Source organism: Protopterus annectens, chromosome 15.part0 (genome assembly GCF_019279795.1).
Source record: "Protopterus annectens isolate FY-2018-M chromosome 15.part0, PAN1.0, whole genome shotgun sequence".
NCBI lineage: Eukaryota > Metazoa > Chordata > Ceratodontiformes > Protopteridae > Protopterus > Protopterus annectens.
The window spans coordinates 761844988-761864606 of NC_056749.1; the positions used below are offsets into that span (position 1 = coordinate 761844988).

The 19619-nt window shown below is 43.4% G+C and overlaps 1 protein-coding gene across 1 annotated transcript in view; it reads left to right on the forward strand.

The window, feature by feature from the left end:
- Window positions 1-19619, forward strand: part of LOC122790049 (gamma-aminobutyric acid receptor subunit alpha-3-like) — a 1812576-nt gene that overhangs the window by 300052 nt on the left and 1492905 nt on the right. The gene's annotated exons all lie outside the window — the stretch shown is intronic.

The window sequence follows — 19619 nt, forward strand, 5'->3', positions numbered from 1 at the left end:
CCACACAGACCCTCCTGGGAAAACGCTGGCACAGGTTCTCCAGCTGTGCCCCTATTACCCAGACTATACAGTAGTAATTCCTGCCACCACCCAGCTAATATTATCAGCTACTAAAAGGCCTTAAAAGGGTGTCCAATTATTACTGTGCAATATTATTATCCAATTGGTAATGTGACTATTCAGGCTAAGGCTTATTTTAGAGTGGCCTATTACAATGAACTCTATAAATATGCACTGTGCTCTAGAGCCTACTTCTCTATACAAACAAGCCACAGTACAGGATTTTAAAATATTTAATAATAAATAATTAAAACACAACATAATACTACTATACCACAGAGATATCTAAGAGTTCAGAGATTACACAGAAACTTAAAATAATACAGTAGGACAGGTCTGATGTCAAAGAAAAACACTTAATCTAACTTTCTAATCTTTAGCTAATCTTAAGACAAAACACAGTGCTGTAATCCTACTTACATACATAAAGCATAAGCAGTGCTGGGTTAGATATCCAAGATCAAAATGCTCTCAGTCTCTCACTGAACAATAGTTTTTTAAACACTACCCAACAGCTCTGCTGAGGCCCTTCCAAATTACATCATTTTGACACTTAGGTTTGGAGTTCCCAGGCCACAAACTGCATTATTTAGCAAGTTAACACCTGCTCAGGAGACTACAACAATAAAAGGCATTTCACATATACACTCTAGCTAAAACCAGAGCAATAAAGCATCTTCCACATGTAAATTCTGGCCCTGAACGTTAACCTTAAAACAATGGGCCTGAAACCTTCATTCAAACTCACTGGAGCCGACTTGTAAACATCAAAGAGATTCATAAGATCTTTTCAGCTTCAAAAGACACATTTGAAATGCTTGGCTTGGTTTTCTTTACAGCAGATGGCAATGTTGAAGTTCAATAATCTTGAAGTTCAACAATCTTGAAGTTCACATTTTACAGTGTTTTCTTTCATTTAAAAACACAAGCCTGTATTTTACATTTATTTATACAACTGATAGAATTATGTATCAAATTCTATTTGACTAGGCTGGCAGCCTTGGGCCATCTTCCTCCAATCTTCACCCCCCCCCCCGGGGAACTCAAGCAAGTTTTTCAAGTACCCCTTGAGAAACATTGCTTGATAGTGTCAGGTGTATCTGGGTGTACCTCACCCCATTCCCTGTCTTGAGAGCCCATCTGCATTGGCATTGCTACTCTCACTGTGGTGCTGCACTGACATATCATATGCAACCCCAGGCTCTATCTTAGCAACTTGGCATTTTGCTCACTGGCTCTGTTCAACCATGTTAGGGGATTGTGATCTGTCATCACAGTGAATTTTCTTCCATATAGATAGGGCTGAAGTTTTTGTAGTGCCCACACTGTGGCTAGACATTCCTTTTCTACCGCTGCATAGCATTCCTCCCTGGATTGGATCCTATGACTGAGATAAACCACTGGGTGCTCTTTACCCTCTGAAGAAATCTGGCTAGGTACAGCCCCCATCCCAAAGTTTGAAGCATCCACCTGCACAACAAATTATTTGCTATAGTCTAGACTGGCTAACACAGGGGGTTCCCCCAAAGCTTCCTTAAGCTTCTGAAATGCCTGCTCACATGCTGGGGTCCACACTACCTTATCTGGCCTGTTCTTCCTGTTAAGGTCTGTGAGGGGAGCAGCTATTGTACTATAATTGGGAACAAACTTTCTGTAGTACCCTGCTGTCCCTAAGAATGCCCTCACCTGCTTTTTGGTAACAGGTGCAGGCCATGCCTGAATGGCTTCCACTTTGGCAGGTTCTGGCCTTATCTTACCACTCCCCACTCTATGTCCTAGGTAGGAGACGTCTGTCATACCCACCTGCCATTTTCTCAGCTTAATGGTCCACCCTGCCCTCTGTAGTCTGCCCAGCACCTCCCTGACATGCTGAAGGTGCTCTTACCAGGAATGGCTGTAGATAGCAATACCATCCATGTAAGCAAGGGCAAACCCTTTTGATTCTGCTAGGATATTATCCACCAGCCTCTGGAAAGTCGCTGCGGCATTCTTCATCCCATAGGGCATCTTTGTGAACTCATACAAGCCAAAAGGAGTCACAGAGGCTGACTTCTCTCTAGCACTGGGAGTCAAGAGCACCTACCAGTAACCCTTGGTAAGATCAATGGTTGTAAGATACTTAGCCCCACCCAGCTGCTCTAGGGCCTCATCTGTCCTAGGCATGGGGTAAGCATCTGACTCTGTGTGACTATTTAATTTCCTGTAATCCTCACAGAACATGTTGCTGCCATCCTTCTTTGGTACCAACACCACTGGTGAGGCCCAGGGACTGTTGGACTCTTAAATCACCCCTAGTTCCAACATATCCTGTACCTCCTCTCTCAGAGTCTGCTTGACTCTCTCAAGCACCCTATAAGGGGCCTGCCTGATAGGCCTTTTGGGTCCTGTATCCACCTGGTGCTGCACCAGGTGGGTGCTCCCTGGTTTCCCGGTGAACATGCCCCCAAACTCCTGCAACACTGCTCGGATTTCTCGAACCTGGGTAGGAGATAGCTACTGGGACATCGCTACCCCTTCCACCAAGGTGTCAGCCCGAACCACACTGAGGAGATCAGTCACAAGATCTCTCTCAGACTCCTCCTGCAATCCACTGCAAATGCTCGGCACAGGGACCTCCCTATCATGGTAAGGTTAAATCATGTTAACATGGTACAATTTGTGCCCCTGCCTTCTGCCTAGCAGTTCCACCATGTAGTTAACATCACTAACCTTTCTTACCACCTTGTAGGGTCCCTCCCAAGCTGCTTGCAACTTGTTGTGTCTGACAGGAATGAGAACCATCACCTGCTGCCCTACAGCATACTCTCTAGCTCGAGCATTCCTGTCATACCACACCTTTTTCTGTTGTTGGGCTTTTGCCAGGTTCTCCTGGGCCAGGCCCATGAGTTCCCTGAGCCTTGTCCTGAGGTTCAGGACATATGCCACAACAGACTCCTTGTGAGACTCACACTCACCTTCCCACTCATCTCGAATTAAATCTAGAGGTCCCCTCACCCTACGCCCATACAGCAACTCAAAGAGTGAAAAACCTGTGGATTCCTGGGGAACCTCTCTGTAAGTAAACAAAAGATGGGGCAAATATTTGTCCCACTCCCTCTTAAACTGATCTGCAAATGCCCGTAGCATGGACTTGATAGTAGAGTTTAACCTCTCAAAAAGACCATTAGTCTGGTGATGGTAGGGGTGGTCTTCATGTGCTTCATTCCACAGGACTTCCACAGACAAGCTAGCAGGTCTGACATAAAATCAGCACCTCTGCCAGACAGTATTTCCTTTGGGAAACCTACCCTGCTGAAAGCATTTGCCACATTCTTGGCCTCAATGAAGGACAAAGCCACTGCCTCAGGGTATTGTGTAGCATAATCTACAATCACTAGTATATACTTTTTTCCCTGTGGAACTTGGGGTATTAAGAGGACTCACAATATCCATAACTACCCTCTGAAATGGCTCCTCAGTCACAGGCAAAGGCATCAAAGGAGCTCTCACCTTGTCTCCTGCCTTGCCTACCTTTTGGCACTGCTCACTGGTCCTGCAGTACCCTGTTACATCACTGGAAATTCCAGGCCAATTGAAGTTTTGCATAATACGCCTCTTTGTACGTTTTATGCCCATATGACCTGCAAAGAGAATATCATGGGCTATGGCTAGAAGTGCCAGATGGTAAGCTCTAGACACTACCAACTGCTGTACTCTCTCACCTTCTAGCCCTCCCTCAGGGGTCCACTCTCTGTACAGTAACCCTTTGTTCCAGTATACAGATTACCCCTTCCACTGAGAATCAGGTGCCTCCCTAACTACCTGTCTCACGTCTTGCCATGTAGGGTCTGAGAGCTGAGCCTGTCTCAAGTCTCTCCTTGTAACCCTTCCCAGCTCCCCTTCCACAGGAAGTCTGGCATCCATTGACAGCGGTGCCTCACTGTCAGCCTGGGTACTACTACTCACCTCTACCTTTGCACTTACCCTGTCCAAGGGAACATCAGTACCCACAAGCAGCTGTGGCTGACATTCAGTCTCACTGCTACAGCATAGCTCACTCCCTGAAGTAACCACCTCAGCAGTCCTGGCTGCAAGCATGCAGTCTGTCTGGGTCTCCCCCAGGCTAACAGACATACATGTTGTCTCCCAGCCTCACTGCATGTAACTGCATAAGTACATAGTACTGCCTCATCCAAATCCTTCCCTCTCAGGACATCTGCAGGATGCTAGTTCCATACCCCTGTTGTCTCAAGACAACACAGTGTTGGCATTTTGTCTTTTCCACTTACTGGCTCCCTCACCTTTGGTTCTCCACCTTGCCTCCATGGACACCTGTATGCCACATGGCCCCACTGGTTGCATTCAAAACATTTGATCCTAGCTTCTGGACATGTACCTGGACTAGTGGCTTCCCCTGCTACTGGTGGATTCTGTTGGGGCAGTCTGTGCTGCCCTCCATGGGTTCCTTTAGTCCCATGAGCAGTACTGGGGTCCCTTTCCTGTGCAGGGCTGCCCTGCTTGCTAGGTATAGGTCTCCCTTCTTCCCCAACTGCTCTGAAGTAGCACACGGTCTATCAGCTAACCAGATCCTCATGTCCTCAGGCAAAGTGCTAAGGGCTTGTTCCCTTACCAAAAGGTCTGCCAGCCCTTCAAAAGTGGTGACCTGACATCCATTCACCCATCTATGAAAATAAGTGCTCAGTTCAGCAACATATTCACATACAATTTCATCTGCCTTGCGTCTATGCTCACAAAACCTTTTCCTATACATTTCAGGTGATAGCTTAAAACATTCCAACAAGTGTCTTTTTACAGCAGTATAATCAAAACAACCAGTGTCATGCATTTTTGCTAAAGAAGTTACAGCTTTACCATGGAGTAAGGGGGTCAGGAACCGTACACAGAGCCCTTGGTTAACTTCATACTGTTTACATACCCGCACAAACATATGAATGAAGCTATCAAAATTATCCCCCTCTTTAAACTGTGGAAGAAATTTACTGACCTTTTGTGCTTCTGGGGTCCCTTCCCCAGTACCTCCATGACTCTGGTGAAGAGTCAGCATTTCCCTCTCATGCCTCATCTGCCGTTCATTTTCCTCAGCTTGTAGAATCCTCATTTTCTCAACTGCTTCTAGTTCCATATGCCTGGCCTCCAACTCAAGTCTCTTTAGCTCCAGCTGGATTTTTAAGTCCACTGCAGAAAGGTTGAGCTGTCCATTCCCTGAGGATATTGTATCTCCACTGTCAGTCTGATTGTCCTCCAGGCTGCTGTTTTCTGATACAACTGTAACCAAGGCTGCAATCAGGTCTGCCTTAGTCAGGTTAACATGTGCCAGTCCCCTAGCCTGGCAAATCTCTGCCAGCTGGCTCCTTGTCAGCTTTCCATACTCCTTTGCTGACATGCTGCCTGCTCACCCTGACTAACACTAAGCTAACAAAAGAAATAAAACAATTGTGATCTGAACTCTGAGTATACATTGGGTGGCTGTTTTAGAGTACAAAACACTTTTAGAGATCACTGTACATAAGCTACAGGAATTCACTCTACCCACACCACTACAAGCCAATTAGTGTTTGCCAACTAATCAATATGTGATGTGGATCCCACCACAGCAAACCAATATGTGATAGGATATCCCAGTCACTGCCACCAATATGTGATGCCCGCACCCTGGCCCAGCAATCAAGGAGCCTCAATCCTCACCACTGACACCAGAGAGGGCAACTCCTAGAAGAGGAAAGGTTAACTAATACACATAGTAAAATACAATTTCCCTTAAGTGCACACAGAGATCACAGTCAGTCTGGGGCTGGTTGCTCCCTTGCTCACCAGGTCCCCAATAAGACTCCCCACTGGCACAGCTATAGGGTCCAGGTCTCAGCCTAGCTGGGCAAGCTAAAACCTCCAGTACCCTCTCTGTCCAACCAGTGCTTTGTGTCCCTGCCCAAGTAGCTGACACAACACACACACACTTTGAGAAGAGGTTATACAACCACACAGACCCTCCTGGGAAAAGGCTGGCACAGGTTCTCCAGCTGTGCCCCTATTACTCAGACCATATGGTAATAATTCCTGCCACCACCCAGCTAATATTATCAGCTACTAAAAGGCCCTTAAAAGGGTGTCCAATTATTACTGTGCAATATTATTATCCAATATTCAGTCTAAGGCTTATTTTAGAGTGGCCTATTACAATGAACTGTATAAATATGCAATGTACTCTAGAGCCTACTTCTCTAAACAAACCAGCCACAGTTAAAGGTTTTTAAAATATTTAATAATAAATAATTAAAACACAAAACAATACTACTTAATCACAGATATATCTAAAAGTTCAGAGATCACACAGAAACTTAAAATAATACAGTAGGACAGGTCTGATGTCAAAGAAAAACATTTAATCTAACTTTCGAATCTTTAGCTAATCTTAAGAGAAAACACAGTGCTGTAATCCTACTTACATACATAAAGCATAAGCAGTGCTGGGTTAGATATCCAAGATCAAAATGCTCTCAGTCTCTCACTGAACAATAGTTTTTAAACACTAGCCAACAGCTCTGCTGAGGCCCTCCCAAATTACATCATTTTGACACTTAGGTTTGGAGTTCCCAGGCCACAAACTGTATTATTTAGCAAGCTAACACCTGCACAGGAGACTACAACAATAAAAAGGCATTTCACATATTCACTCTAGCTGAAACCAGAGCAATAAAGCACCTTCCACATGTAAATTCTGGCCCTTAACTTTAACCTTAAAACAATGGGCCTGAAACCTTCATCCAGACTCACTGGAGCCAACTTTTAAACATCAAAGAGATTCATAAGATCTTTTCAGCTTCAAAATACAAATTTGAAATGCTTGGCTTGGTTTTCCTTACAGCAGATGGCAATGTTGCAACAATCTTGAAGTTCACATTTTACAGTGTTTTCTTTCATTTAAAAACACAAGCCTGTATTTTACATTTATTTATACAATTGATAGAATTATGTATCAAATTCTATTTGACTAGGCTGGCAGCCTTCACTCATCTTCCTCCAATCTTCACAGTGGTCTTATGAGGGACCATACTGTTGTGTTCAAGTCCCAGTTCAGCTTGGTATGGTATGTCAACAAATGTCCATTGGAGGCAGATATTGGCATGTTGAGGGAATAGTATGTTGAGTCTATGAGTATGTCACCTACTGGTGACTGTGGCCTCAGCTATGCCATATGACTCCTGCCATACCACTGCAGAGACATGGTGATTTGAAGCACATTAGGTGTAAGCATGTGTGGCCAGGTCTGTGTGCCCACTTTTCAACTCTGGGTATGTTCATAACATGATTGGACTGATGTGCTACTAACTGGGGACATAGGTCTATGTGATGGCAATGAAACTACATCTATATTAACTTGGAGATTATGGCCATTACTATGTCGCCAGGCATGTGTTTGCAATATGCTCTTGCAGGACACTGACATAGCTCAGGGACTCTATGAGTGTTCAGAATTAGCAGGCAGCAACCCACATTGTTAGCTACAGTCAGTCACTACCCATGTGTACTGTGGTGATGTGCAGTATAAGCAGCAGAGGACCCATCACAGCACCCTGTTGAGCACTGCTGCTTCCAGAAAAGCTACTGGATTTAGATGTCCCTATGTTGTGCATATCTGCAATCAGCGGGCCATGTAGTGAGCCCTATAATGACAGCATTGTGGATGCCTACATGGTCACTTTGTACATCTTGCCTGAATGAGTGTTATAGTCAGATGGCTTGGTTCAGTCTGGGGGTTGTACGGCCTGATGTACCCTCACCCATGTCCCTGCTGACTGCCTTGGAAATGTTCACCACATTTAACAGTCATGCACCCCTTATCACACATCCAAAGTGTGTACACTCAACCATGTTTGCACCACAGATATGCCACCACCTCTGTACAAGGGTAGAACAGGTGTCATAATCTACTCAGTTGGTGTGTAGATAGTGCTGTCAGTATGAAAGCAAGGTTTTTCCCAAAGATGTTAGCAACCCTTGACAGATCACAGGTGGGAGTCAGCTTGGAATGTTAGCATGTGCAATAAATACTGTGTGCCTTCCATTGTGATGCAGTTATGAACTACTCTGTCAATATGGGGGTATGGGCAAGTTATAAGAATGTCATGTGTCATGTGGTGGGACTTGGGAGTGTATATGATGCAGACAGTGTGGGAGTACAGGTTAGTTATGAGTACAAACCCATCATATGTGTCATCATGATGTCTGCGGTCAGCAACTATCTGGGCCTGTCCTTTGGGGTTACACATGTCACTACACTCTGTGTTCCAATCCTACTTTGTGTGGTGACAGGTGTCACTTATCATGTCTACACAACATCACAACAACACTATGTGTTGCTGCTACCTGAGGAGGTTGTACCACCATGTTAGGGGGGCACCCCCACCCCAACTGTCACACAGCAGTGTCAACCTGTTATTGCACAGCCTGCTAATGGCACTTATCTACCAAAATCAGGTGTGCTGAGCCATAATTAGCCTGTGTCCCTCCTGTTCTGTACAGCCAAGTTCATACAGTTGTAATGTTGATTTCATAATCCAAGGCTGTAGAGCTCTGCAGACATGCCAGTCCCATCTGAAGGGGCAGGTGCAGTCACACTATGTCAAGCATCCTACAGGAGGTTATAAATGACTTTTTTGATATATATGTCTGTTATTGTCTGCAAGGGGGGTGCATGCTGGTAGTTCTAAGGAGAGTGTCATGTGCCCAGATCCCACCAGGGTGGACCTCATATTGGGGGGGCTGTAGTGGTCACCCATACTGCTACACACATGATGCTATATGTCCATTTGCTGTGTGGGGATGTCACTGCACCACTCCAGGTCAGTGTAGGTATGGACCCCATGCTGTGGACAATGGAGCTGCAGCACCAGTAGGCAACACAGTGTGTACATATTACACTACCCTAATGCGTTTGTCTGTGGTCTGTACAGACATATTGCATGAATCTCACCTTGTAACTTGATGGATGTAACTGCAATACTTACTTGCACAGAGGACAACTAGCATGCACTGCCAAGCAGTGTCCCTGGATCTGTGAGCTATGTCACCTGAAATGCCATGATAGGGGTTAGCATGGATACCAGCATTAATACTGTCATTCACCTACTCACACTGGCCCAAACACTGTTATTGTTGCTATATGCCAGATCCTGCCTACCAACTGTGATCAGCTGAGCCCTATGACTGTTACATTGTGTAATGGATGTCAGACAACAGTCTCCACCATCCTTGGCCTGAACACATTTATGTGTATATTAGGGCAGCAGGCCATGCTGGAAACTGTTTATGTCATGTTCAGAGTGGTATGTCAGCTGGTGTATAGGCATGTTTCTGAGAGTCATACCCTAGGAACATAGCATTGAGAGACCTACGCTGCACTGATGCCACTCACCAGTGGGATTCACCATCCACCACCAATGGTGTGCACCTTTTAGGTATTCCCTCCCTGCAGTCACAGCCATTGTCAGTGACTTCTTACAGGTACATTAGCAGGTGGTTGCATATTGGGAGCCATCACTGACTGAAACACAGACCCAACAGTTATCCAGGATGACCTAAGACACAGTCAGTTGTCTGAGCCACTGACACAGACATGCCAACCACTGCACTATACTACCTTGTGGGATGTCATCCACCCCAGCACAAGATTGTAGTGTCAGCACACCACACACACTTGAGCCATTACACATGAAGGTATGGACACATTGTAGTGTACCCTTTGACAGTCACTGTTTATTAGGATGTGGGGATGCATTCACTGTTGTACCACCTATTCCAACAGGTTTTGGATGCAATTGACAGATTGTCACTGTTATACTGACTATGGCAGCCAGCATACCTATCACTGTGTGGAGTGGCACCCCTGCCATGTCACCACCCAGGTATATAGTAGAACTGTAGCAGACACACAGGTGCCATGGTACACCAATACACAGTGTAGATAACATGTCCCATGGAGTCCATCTCCTAAATGCTTTAAAGGGGATGTGTATATCCCTATTCAGGAAGGTGTGATATATCCCAATGTGTACCTCTCATGTTGCCATGACAGGAGTAACATGTCTCATGTGTTCTACACACCTACAACATCAATGTGGTATACATAGTGCATACTGGGGAGACTGCTACGTAAGACACACAGTACACTCTACATGAAACAAGCCCTCCATGCATGTAAAGCACACATCTGCTGTGACACATATGTGCAGGTACACAATGGGATGCAGAACATGACAGTCATAACTGATGTTGGCCAACTGTCTGAACCAGACACAGGTTATTTGTAGAAGGGAACAAACCATCACCACAGCTTGTAGATGTGTAAGTGCCAAAACACAGGTGACATGTATCAAACATAGCAGACTTTATCACAACTTATGAATGCATGAGTACATTGACTGCTGCCATTGTCCTTGTTATACTGTCATACACATATGAACTTATGAAGCCATGCACATATACTGTTGTACCTCGCTGATGTCATATTTCTGCTGGGCTGCCATGCCATCCTATGCCACATTACTGCCTCCATGTGTCCATAGCTTATCCCCTCAGACTCTTGGAACAGAAACATACAAAGATCCATGACATACCTGTCATTGTGTAACAATAACACCTGTACAACATCATACAACATATGGTACACAAAAGTATGTTGCATACTCATGACACATTCCAGCATACAATATGTGTTGGTGACCAATACAAGAGACAGGGCAATATAATACTGCATTGCACAAGTACATGTCAAGTAATATAGTCACCCTATGCATCAGATATATAGCTTCATTTCCTTGCATCAATGGGGAGGATCACAGGGATGTGTCACAGGTATCCTCACTTGCACAAGGTATTGTGTGGGGGTGCTGGAGGTCTAGGCTGGCCCAAATGGTTGACAGCATGCGTGTGAGTCAGGAAGGGGAGTTGCTTAGATGGACCATGGAGAGGTGCCATGTGTGTCTGTAGGTGACATACATGTGACAATGGTGTGCGAGTGTGTGTATGTAAACAATCAAGCTCAGTGCTAGCATTACACATCTGTATGTTGGACAACTTTAGACCATACATGGTAGAATTGCCAGTTCACCATCTCTATCCCTGAACACAGGAACTGGCCCTGCTAAGCCCAAGGTCAGACAAGGTGCTAGTACCTGACAATGATTGCTGTTTGCTGTGACCATGTCCCTCACTGGACTGCCCAAGACCATGAGCCTATGGCCCGCCACATTGTGGTGTGGACAGCACACTCCCCTCTGTAATGCTAGATGTACTGCCACTATGGGAGCATAACTGTGCATGGCCACGTGGACTCTCAGCAGATGGTGTTGCTGACCTATGTCCATGGGTCTGATGCCCTACTCCAGCCACATGTTTAAGCTCAGAAAATGTACGGTTCAAGACAGACACTGTCTCAGCCCACTGTCTGTTCACTGCATCAGTGAACTGATCCATGGTGTCCCCAATGCAGTGGAGGTAGTCACAGATGTCAGACTGTGCTGCATCCATAACCCTAAGCATATGCTGTTCCATTCAGAACATGCCTGTGTCTCCATGATGGCCAAAAACATGTGCTGAGTGACCCATGATGTGCATACCTCACAACCTGGAAACATAAAAAATCTGGACAAGGCCCATGAAAAATAGGTACAAATCTGTATGCTGATTAACATCTCATTTGCATACATAATTACATAGCTCCACACACTCCAACAGAATTGTGGGATACCAACTTTCAAACACAAACTGAAGAACAGATAACCAAAATTTTGCACCAGAGTCCGCCTGCAGCCATTCCAATGTCCTATTACCTGGTTATTTTGCCCCATTTACCATAAACACTAATATATGCATACTGCTTTACTTCTACAATGATTATTTGGATTTTATTTTTACATTTTGCAGCACAACAAATGACAAATACTAACAGACATCTGCTAAATAAAGCAATACTCTCTCACAATGAAAATAGACTTGGCATTAAAACTTCTCTGCCCTTGAAACTCACATTCATTGAAACAGCACTGAAACCCACACGACATCTAAAGAAAATGCATATGGCTAGAGGTGGATAAAGATATACACACCTTACAGTCGTGCTTTGGCCCAGCAAACATAAATCCAACTAAGCATCAGCAAAATAAGTTGAACAATGGACTTTAATCTGCAAAGTAGAGTACAGCTTAGCCTTACACTCATTGATTCCCCTTATTTAAGCAAACCCCTCATAATTTGCAAATTAAAGAGTACAGCTTACACTAGTAAATTCCCCTTCCCCTTACTTAACAGTCTTTGGCCCAGCAAATGAGATAACGTTAACTGTCAGCATTTTTAGCTACTGAAACTCGTACCTCATGTGTACAATATTAATACTAGTATTATCAAGATTTATTAAATCAGAACTGGGCACTTTTTAAAACAAAAATTCATCTCCTTGATCATTGTAAACTAAAGCAGATGTTATAGAAAGTCAGTATTCCTTCCTATGCAATTTATAATTTACATGGTTTTACGTTATAATGCTATAGTTACATAGAAAAATACATACAGTTACTTTCTTTTCCCATAACAGAACAAAAACACCAGACTCAGCTCTACTTCATTTTAAGGCAAAAAAAAAAAAAAAAAAACTTCCTAAAGTCAGTCAATAAAGGTGACATACTCATGGTCATCTACTACTTTTTAGCCGTACGTTTTGCCACATCAGTGCTGTTATTGCAGTTAATAATATTATTATTATTATTCTATTGAATTCTGCAATTTAAGACAATACAGCACTGAGCTTTTCATAATGATGCATGGTTACTGGGTTAGTGCAATGCATAAGTGGAAATTAAGTCTGTCACCACTTATCAAATGCTGTTCTGGTGTTTTGCTTTTTAATGTTCCTTCTCAAGAAAAGCAAACAGCAGAACATTAAGTGCTTAATTTAACACATGATTTGATTTTCCTACTCATTTGCCACAGCACAATAATTACCTTCACAGAACAGCACGACCTGCTGTAGCTAAATAAGTCCAACCTGACAGCTTAGATTGTCATTCGAAATTCCCAATCAGCAGCCCAATCCGGTCTCTTCAGTCTGCACAGTTCCACCAGTTATGAAGTCAGATAATAAATAAATCCCACCTCCTTGGTTTGGTATCTGGGACTGACTTCCATACAGCCTGATAAGGCTATATAGTTCTTTAATATTTATACAGATGTTTTAATGTACAGCATTGTATAGTGAGAATTAGCAGTCATAACACTCGTAAATCCTAACGGACTTTAATCTGCAATATATAGAGTACAGCTTAGCCTTACACTGGTAAATTCTCCTTTCCCTTAGTTAAGCAAACAAAATAATGCTCATAATTTTTTTGTTAGCTAAGCAAAGTAGATGACAAAAATAAGTTGAACAGCAGACTTCAATTTGCAAATTACACAGTAGAGCTTACACTCGTAAATTCTCCTTCCCCTTAGTTAAGCAAACTAGATAAATAACACTCAGTTAAGCAAACTAGATAACAAAAAATAAGTTGCACAACAGACTCTGGCCCAACAAAACAAGGTAGCACTTGTAAATCCCACTAAGCATCAGCAAAATAAGTTGCACAACATACTTCAATTTCCAGAGTATAGAGTAAAGCTTACACTCATAAATTCCCCTTTACAGCAGTCAGCAGCAGATAAAAGTTTGATCGGACTTATTAGCAAAACAGCTTGCAGGCAGCAAGAGTACAGCTTTGACTTACACGCACTTGTAAATTTCCCTTCAGTTAAGCAAACTAAATAATGCTTATAAATTCTTTGTTAGCTAAGCAAACTAGATAACAAAAATAAGTTGCACAACACACTTCAATTTGCAAAGTACAGAGTAGAGTTTACACTCGTAAATTCCCTTTCCCCTTAGTTAAGCAAACTAGATAAACAACACTCGTAAATTCTTAGTTAAGCAAACTAGATAACAAAAATAAGTCGCATTGTCTTTACAGCAGTCAGCAGCAGATAAAAGTTTGAACGGCAACTGACTTATTAGCAAATCAACTTGCAGGCAGCAAGAGTACAGCTTAAACTTACACACACTCGTAAATTCCCCTTCCCTTCAGTTAAGCAAACTAAATAATGCTTATAAATTCTTTGTTAGCTAAGCAAAGTAGATAACAATAAGTTGCACAACACACTTCAATTTGTAGAGTACAGAGTAGAGCTTACATTCGTAATTTCCCCTTCCCCTTAGTTAAGCAAACTAGATAAATAACACTTGCAAATTCTTAGTTAAGCAAACTAGATAACAAAAATAAGTTGCATTGTCTTTACAGCAGTCAGCAGCAGATAAAAGTTTGAATGGACTTATTAGCAAAACAACTTGCATCAGGCTCCAGGCAGCACAATTATTTCAGCAGGTAAAAGTTTGAATGGACGCACACACACCTTTGTTGAACGGATGAAAGTTTGAATGATCAGTTCTGCAAAGCAGATAGAATACAACAGCACACACAATTATACAGCAGTTGAACATACTTACTTACAGCAGATAAAACACCCCTTTGGCCCTGGACTTGCAGCACAACAGATAAGATACACGCAGACAGAATACAGCTTGCTGGAAGATGTGGGTGGACTCTGGAATACTTCCGTCTGCTGCCATTGCTGTTAGATTCCCTCCAAATAGTTTAAAATAAATCTGACACAGTCCAACAGGCAGTAGCTGATGTCACCAAGCATGGCCCTGTAGGCTGGTGGTGCGTGGTGACGTCAGCCATAAATTTAAAGTGGCAATACAAAATAAATAAATAAATAAAATAATCTTTAAGAAAATCGTGAATTAAAGGGGCCACTCGGGAATTCGTTGCACCGCATTATTTTACCCTAAAAAACGGTAAATGCTGAGGAATTCGGTACAGTTGAGAGGTCTGGTGATGTGGCACCTGCAACTGATGGTGAATGGAACACACTCCTCTTACAAGCACCCTTGTCAGTCCACCTGTGTGGATCCTCAACAGCTCTCTGGCTATGGCCAGTGTCTACACTCACTGAAGCCATAGTTGCCGCACTATCCTGTTCAATACCTCCACCCTCTGACTGTCCAGTATCTGTATTCTCTGGGGCTTCGGTATGTGTGGGGATACTGACTGTGTGCAGTAACAATGGGGGCAGAAGAGGGTTGTCAACCTGTGGGACAGATTCAGCCCCTGACAACCCCACCTGTGCCTCACAGTGGCCACCATCATCATCAGAGTCTAAAGAGATACATGAGGTTGTGTGGGGGAGAGGCCCTAGCCCCCCAGTCAACTGTAAAAACCAAGACAAAAGCAGAACATTACTACCTGCACTACTATATATGGAAAATCCACAAAGAACCATAATAATGGGGATCCACAACTGCATTACCAGTCTCACATCTTCTCATCTCCACTTTCATGCACAACAGATTTCCTCACAGCAACATACACATTTGACTCAAGGCCTTTATAACAAGCACGTCAGATAACTCAAGTGAAACTTGGCCAGTACACTTTACCTTTCACTTATTTATTATGATAATATACTTAATAAATCAACACATAAAAACCAGTACACCTATCTTAACAAATAAACACAAATACATGTTTTAATGCCATCAAATTTTTTGGTTTTGCATGTTGGATTACTTGCATCATGTAAACCAGGAGTTTTTTTTTCACTCTTAACTATAACAGCAAAACTATTTCTTTCCTTCAACTACAGTCCTGTGATTACCCACTCTAGGAACTTTAGGTAAATGTTCCAGACTGAAACATACAAACATTCTGCCCTGGTTACACACAAAATTAAGTGTGCATAGGGCATTATTCTGGTCCTTAACTTTAATAGCATATATATGTTCCATAACAAAACTGTATCAAGCTTACCAGGAGCAGGGCCATGGCCTTGGACAACATCTGATGGACCTATAAAAAGGTGAGGGTGAGGTAACTTCAGTGCCAATGCATGTTGCAGCACAACAAGGTAATACCTACATATATCTCACATGTACAGTAGCTACTGTGTTACTTGATGTACTGGTGACATTCTGAGTATGATTGTAGACCTGAGCTAACCCCGCCTCAAAGTACAGTGACCTGACACCCAAGTAAAGGTATGTACAGCCTGACAGCTACAGTATTACAATGGTGATCAAAGAAAGCTTGCCTGCATGCTCCTCTGCTGTAGACCCTGTGGCACCCACCTCCACAATGTATGGTGAGATGGATGCCTGGGAGCTGTTGTGTGTCCCTTGGTTCACCAGAAATGCCTCAGTTGCCATGAGTGGTTGTTCTGCAGCAAGCCCTCCACTGGTGACTAAATGATCCCTGGCTACATCAGCTGCCCTTTGTCATGCAGCAGTCACCATGTCTGTAGTGCAGTGTCGAACCTGCTCGTATGTCCTGTCCTGGTGACCATTGGCATTCACATCCCAGACAAGGTCTTCCCACAATGCAGCCTGCTGTTCCCTGTTGTGCCTCTCCCTGAATAGGAGGAAGTGGTGATGCTGGCATAGTCTTTCAAGTATTAGTTCATTCTCTGCAGCTGAAAAGGGGTCATGGCATCTAGGATACATTATTCCTGAAAGACAACAAAAGGAAAACACATTACAGGATCAGCTACATGGACGTCCACTATGTACAGATATAGCAAGAACAAAATGGTCGGCACTATCCAATGCTTGCTCACACATGTCATACCCCACAGTGTGAAAACATACTACATGTGTGGATACAACTGAAACAGTATCCTTACTGAAGTGGTTCCATGTCTGCCATGAGAGATTCTGCTATATGATCATACACCCAACACTCCAGTCCACTGTGGTGTGTCTCTGAAGGCTAACCACCCAATAATATGTCATAGAACCAGTACAAGACAAATATCAGTGTGCTATTACACCATCTATATAGGGCAGTCCAACAAGACCAGTGTGCCACGATGATAAAAGACAATGTGACCCTGCTGTATTGTATGTCCCTTGTAGGTGTAAGACAGCAAGGTATTAATGACATGTCATTACCACATGTCTAAGACAAGCTTACTGCTGTATTCCCTATTCCCCAAACCTCTATCCTCCCATCTGCATCCTGTTATGCACAAAAAACAGTTATGTACTTGCTGGAGTGCAATACTCCTCTGTTGAAAACTGTGTCTGGTAATGTTTTACAAAGGCATGCTGTGTGTGAGAACGTCTTATACAAAATGTTTCCCCATAGCCTGCTGCTTGCATTTTTAACATGCTTCTCATTAGCAGGTTATTGCCTCTAAACCAGTCTGTGGCTCTGATATGCTAATTGCAACCTAAACAGATGAATTGCAGTATCATTAACCAATGACATGCAACCACTATGCAATATATAAGGCCTTCATGTAGAACAGGGCCCCTTTCTTAGCTATTGATATGGGCATTACTTAGGTGAGGAGACTACATCATCACAAAGAGTAGGTCTGTAGCAGAAACCTTTACATAGAACTGTGTGTACCACAGGCTGCAGCTGCTGCTCCATGTAATAGACATAGGCAGACGGTGTGAACACTTTGGAAGACAACAAGCTATAGGTGTACCTGTCCCAGCTGTGTCAGCCTTGTTGTAGAGGCAGAGACAGGGTAAGAGTCCCCTTTATACTCCAATTAAGGCATGTGTTTATGGTACATATGTTAAGCAACTGAGCAACTAACAGAGTACTAGGAGAAATATTGTTATGCTATATGGGCATATGATTCGTGTACCTACCTGCAGGCCTGTGGCTTCCAGCACTGAAAAGCAGTTATTACATTTGCAATGCTTTGTGTGGATAACGAGTGCATGTGTAATTCATTAACTGATGTCTTCACAATAATGTAATTGAAATGCAACACAACACTGGATTTGAACCCAGGACTGTGTGTGGCAAAATGTAATGTATGGAAGGCATTGAAGAGACTGAACTACTGAGTCACTGCTAAAGCAGGTGTATTTGCAACATATATGTGCACACATACAAGCTGTGACAAACATTTTCCATGTCCATCAATATGTGCATGGCTTATATGACTGTATTTCTGCATCAGGTACCCAGTTGTACATGTACTTTGCCATGGATGCTTTAGCATGTGTCTTTCTACATGTTGCTGATAAAAGAGCACATTTACCTGCTACCACAGGCCTCACTTACATCCATAATCATGTCTTTGGCTGTCTAGTGATGTGCTATTGCAACATAGTCCAAGGTACACTCCCATTTATTCCATTACTTTTAATTCCATTTTGCATGCCACAGCGTGCAGCTGAAATGAAACACGCCTAATGATTTTAACTGGCAATTACTATGTTTTGTTTAAACTACTTGTATTAATAAAGAGTTGTGTGGTATGGCGCAGTGTGCTCTATGTGTGATGAGCTTGAGTTTGAAACATGGCAGAGGTGTTTATTTTGTACATGTGTCCTACAATGTCATAAGCACATATAGCTCTATTTAGCTGAGGTAAGCAAAGCTGCTCAATACAGTATGACATGCAGCTCCATGCTAAAAAAATATAAAGATAGGAAAGTGGTAAAATGGGGGCAAGCAGAGGGAAAACATAGTGAAAGGCCGATAGGGATGTGCAGGAAGGGTGTAGGAAAGAACCATAGCTATCCATTTCTTGTACAGGAACAACTGTTCACCTTGACAGAATTTGTACATGACTTTGAACTCTCCACCACAGAGAGAGAGGTGAGGACAACATAACTGCATTGTCAAGCCAATTGGACCAAATTACATGTGTCCAGTGGACATGTGTGAAATGGAGAGCTATATATATATATATATATATATATATATATATATATATATATATATATTATAGGGCAGGTGCCCATTTTTTTAATGGTGAGAGTGGAATGTTGGGGAAGGAGCATAGCTACATGTGGGGGAGGTAGGTTGGGTAGGTGAGGATGCATTTGCAAACAGACAAGACAGCAGACAAGGGTGGCGTGTGACACATGAGGGGGGTGAACACCTTGGATAGGGAGGGTGTTGTGGAATCTAAGTCCCATGTGCCTCCAGATGGCAGCAGTGTGGCTCATGTCCCCACCAATGGGACTGTCACACTGCTTCATCACTGCCCAAGGGTGGCTGTGCTGGAGGCTGGGCACCAGGATGAGGCTGGCCCACCAATTTGGCCAACATGTCCTCAATCTGGTGCAGGTGGCGGTCATAGCCATGGTGGACTACCCTGTGGACCAGGACCAGCAGCTCATTCTGGGTGACAACTCTCCTTCTGCTACCGCTGCCAGAGGGGGGCTAAGCCCTGCCCCATGGGGTGGTACTACCCAATACCACAGGTAGTGCAGGGGCAGCAGAGGGGGCACCACCAGTCTGGGTCCCAGACATGCTGGGACCCAGTTCCTTGGACGGTTGAGGTAAGGTAGGGGGATCATCCAGAACCGGCCCACTCTGACATGCTGTAGTAAATGTGGTATGTCAATAAATTATGGTTAGTAATAACCAAACCATTGTTAGTATTAAAAGAATGGAACATCGTATTTATTAATCAAGATACATATAAATGTGTATTATGTGCAACAC